Source organism: Calonectris borealis, chromosome 15 (genome assembly GCF_964195595.1).
Source record: "Calonectris borealis chromosome 15, bCalBor7.hap1.2, whole genome shotgun sequence".
Lineage (NCBI taxonomy): Eukaryota > Metazoa > Chordata > Aves > Procellariiformes > Procellariidae > Calonectris > Calonectris borealis.
In genome coordinates this window covers 1,607,910-1,612,130 of record NC_134326.1, presented here as the reverse complement: position 1 = coordinate 1,612,130, position 4,221 = coordinate 1,607,910, and the positions used below count along the sequence as shown (strand labels likewise).

At 55.4% G+C, this 4,221-nt stretch overlaps 1 long non-coding RNA gene across 1 annotated transcript; it reads right to left on the bottom strand.

Moving 5' to 3' along the window:
* Window positions 1–1,325: 1,325 nt before the first annotated feature.
* On the bottom strand, window positions 1,326–3,590 carry LOC142088481 (uncharacterized). Its single transcript, XR_012675857.1, has 3 exons — window positions 3,451–3,590; window positions 2,126–2,298; window positions 1,326–1,633 (listed from the first exon to the last, which is right to left on the bottom strand). It is a non-coding gene; the product is annotated as an uncharacterized LOC142088481 (long non-coding RNA).
* Window positions 3,591–4,221: the final 631 nt, after the last annotated feature.

Here is a 4,221-nt window from a genome sequence, read left to right as displayed (position 1 = left end):
CATCCCAAGCCTCTCTTACCCCCGTATAGCAGAAGAGCAGCTATGGCTCTAGCTTCCCCTGCAGTAGGACCTTTATATGGGTGTCCTTGAGCCTAGGGCCTTGCCAGGTGATCTGCTCTCTTTCCATTAGTGATCAGCCTGGCCCTTGATGATGTTTTATTTTCACGTACCCAAATATAATAGCCTTCCTATCTTATTTTCCACCATAAATCTTACTTTATTGGGTGGGAGTGAGAGATAAGCATGAAGCAGGCAGAGATCAAAAGACACTGAGTGTGATGGAGTGCAGAAACCCGTGTCTTCAGAGAGACCCAGCACCAGACAGCAGCTTGGAAAGGACGCAGAGCCCTGGGACGTGTGAGCAGGAGAGCAGATCAACTTCAGGACCGTCTTGCATGGGGTCAGGGCACAGCGAGCAATGTAACAGCCTTCAGCTCTAGCATGTGGTGCTTCCCAGCCCTTTGAGGAGGGGAAGGGAGAGAGGGAGATGCTGCCAGTAATACTCCACTGCCAGACAGGGCAATTGAGACAAGGAGCAGTTGGAGGGTTTCATAAGTCAGCGGGAGGCACACCAGAATCCATCCTCGGGAAGGAGGGATGAACAACCACCACTTCTCTGTTGCAGAGACCGTTTTTAGAGTGGAGGGCTTAGATTCACCCAGTTGAGGCTGGCAAGATATGAAGGCACGTTGTATCTGTTCCACAGCATCATGCCGGGAGAGTGTGACTCAGGCTGGACCAGCCAGCATGGCAGCGACCCACTTCACATGTGGGTTTTGCAGCCTGGGTTGCTGCTGCTTCTCTGCTCACAGGACCGCAGTTTGCCATCAGGAGTACCAGCCCCATCCACTCCCACATCCAGCAGTGCTCATTTGATTCAGATCAGACACCCAGTCACAGCTCCTGGCAGGGCAGACAAATACCTTCTTCTAAAGCCATCTGTGACCCTGAAAGAAACTATGGACCTGAACTTTTAAACTGCTAATTTTTATCAAGCAAGTCAGAAAAATTTCCTGATAGTACAGGTGATGGGTAAGAAAGCCCTTTGTCCCAAGCAGGCCTTGGGATTTCAGCACACAGCGTGCAGATCCACTGACTTTATTCTCCCAGGCAGCATTTTCATTCTGAGCTGTTATATCAATCCTGGATCTGCCCACAAGGTCCTAAAGGGTATTTTTGTGCAGAGGCACTGGCATGTGGTAGGAACGAACACGCAGGCTGGTGAGAGTGTGGGGATGGACCGGGATCTCTTCAGCTGGCACTGTCACAGAGAAAAGGACAAGCACCTCTCCTCCCTGGTCCCTTCTGCCCCACAGACACCCCTGCCAAGACCAATAGCCAGCAAAACTGCCCTGCCCTGCCTGCAACCTGTAGTCTCACATAACTGTCTTGCAAGACAGTGGGGTGTTTCACAAGGCTTTTGCAACAGGTTTAACCAAATGATTGTGTGGAAAGAGGTGTGAGAGGTGGCAAGAATGGGGGCAAGCAACCACAGGAAGTCCTCTGTGCAATGGTCTTGCACTCTGCTGTTCCCGTTCTTACGGTTCACCTCTTCTCTGCAGCTTGATGTGCTGTGTAGGTCCAGCTTCTGCATTCACCCTCTCAAGGTCAAGTCCTTCCCTCTGGTTTGTGTCTTTCAGGCAATCAGAATGAAAAAAAGTAAACAGCAAAGACAAAAGCTGTGATTATAGAGCCACTGAGTTTGCCAGGCATGGGGGGGGCTGGGGGAGATAAATGTTGCTAAACCAGAGTTTCCAGGCAGCACAGGTTTCCCAGTAAACAGGATTCACACCTCCCTTCCAATATCTGCTAGTAGGTCATATCAGGGAACAGGAGAAAACAAGGGAGAAAATCACCGGTAAAGTGCAAAGGGGACTGGTTTCATAGGTGCAGAAGCCAGTCTGTCCTCTGGCATTTCGGAACATGTTTTCAAACGCTCGCATTAGTGTATCTCGGGAGTTTCCTGCCCTCGGCTGCGACTCAGTACTGGCCACATCGCACTTGCACACAAGTGCGCAGTGAAGCCTGTGCGGGAGCTCACGTGAACCCATTAGTTTTACATGTGTAACACCTCCAGGATGCTCCCGCCTCCCCTCAGCTAACTTCTGGGGATGTGCTAACACACCTGACGGAAACTGGGTGAAGGTACCCTCCATGTGTCCTTGCTCAGCAGGAGATCTGCCTCTTCTCGTCCCAGGGGGAGCTGGCTGGTCTTCTCTTTGTAGGAGCTAAATCCCAATTTGTTCTATGGCATTACATCCCAGCCTCGTTTCCAGGGTACAGTGAAGATATCTGCACCTAGAAATTAATATATAATTTCTGTTGGAGGGGTAATAAGAGAGATAAAGCCTGGACTGCATTAATATTTGAAGTATGTGCAAACTGGGTAATGAGGAGATTTAAGTATCAAGTGTCATTTTAAGATTTTAATGAAGCCAAGCAATGTTTTTCAAGCTGCTTTCTCAGTTAATGTTTAGCAAGACAATGGTGTGTGCCCACTGGCACTGGAGTAAAGGACCAAGACAAGTTTAATGTTAACCAGCGGAACAACGTATATTGTGTCTGCTGCAAGGTACCTGGCCAGGCAGCATCATTTACAAATGCATATGTAAATAATATCGTAGGGCAAAGCAAGCTGCGCGTGAGGGAATCAGTCTGCAGCCTCCAGGGCAGCAGAGCAGCAGCCCCTCCTTGCGCCCACTTGGAAGTGTGTGGTGCTTCCCCCCAGCCCCTCCGCACCAGCTCTCCCGCTCCTCACGCCCTTTGAACGAGTCACTTAAGACTCACGGCGTGGCACAAAATGATCCAGAGGATTTTTTTGTTTTGTTTTGTTCTGTTAGTTTTCTCCCAATATTGCGGAGTAAACTGCCTCCTGGGAGGCTCTGCCAGATGTGAGGGCAGCGTGGCTGGGGCAGGCGAGGCTGGGGAACGGTGGGTTGGCAATTCACTCCCTGCATCCAGGGAACCGCAGCCTCCGCTGGCGCAGCCGGCTGCCTGGAAAGGGCTCCCTGATGTCTCCCACACCTCCCGTCAGCCAGAAGGTTTCATTTAGGGTGCCCTTAGGGTTCTTCATACAGAGCAGTGGCAGCTGCGTATCTTGTTTTTCTCTCGCCCAAGAATACAGCATGTAATATAACTAATTTAAGTAATTTCTTCCTGGCTGAACCTCATTAGGGACCCAGTATTAAACTGGCCTACTAATCGATGAAGGGGAAAAGGAAGCCAGTTTCGGCACGCACAGCAGCACAGAAGCAGGATCGCACCCCTCCGCTCCCCGTCACCACCACTGTCCCGCTGCCGCAGCCCCCAGCCCCACCTCGCGCCCACCAGGCACAGCGTCACTCTGCGGGTGGCAACGGCCGTCCCCTCACCACCGGCCACCACCGTGAGTCATGGTCATGTCCCGAGGGCAGGAATGGTAACGTAAATACTTTGACCCATGTCCCTGACCTATTTTATCTGGGCAAACCCAAGTAATTGCTTTCCCGGTCTCTGTACTCGGGCCTTCTCCCACGCACGTTTCCCGTTACCGGGGAAGACAAGAACGCGCCGTGTGAAGACCCGCGTCGCTGGCCGAGTGCCCCGTCCAGCCCCAGCGCCCACACGGAGAACAGGAACCAGCCCAGAGGCGGCCGGGGGCTGCAGGTCCCAGCCCAGACCCCGCCGTGCCCGAGGGGCTCCCTGACGGGGATGAGCCCCTCCGAGCCCCGCTGCTGCTGGCACGGACCCCGGCCAAGCCCTCGCTGCTGCCGGCACCTGCCGACGAGGGCCGAGGCAGCGCCCCCGTTTAACTTCAGGGGGATGAGCCCCCTCGCTTCCGCCCGGACCCCAGCGCTGCGCAGCGGCTCTGCCCTCGCTTCCCCCTTCCGCTCTCACTCAGCTGCACTTCGCTTTTTCCGTTTTAATTCCCCGTTTGAGACCTCGCTTGGCTTGGCTTTCGGTCAGTCCCCCTCCCCGCGGGCAGGCACCCGCGCCACGCCCCCGCGGCTGGGCAGGGGACCGGAGCCCCGTGGCCCAGACGGGCCCTTGTCCGCTGCGGGCCGCCCAGCCCGGCACTGCCCCCGCCGCCGCTGCCCGGGCGGAGGCGACCGAGGGCGGCCGCGAGGCCACGCCCCCCGCCTGGCCACGCCCCCGAGGAGGGGCGCGGAGCCCGCGGCTCGTGAGGTGCCCGCCCCCTCCCCCCGCGCCCGGCTCCGCTCAGCAAGGGGCGGGGGCTCCGCC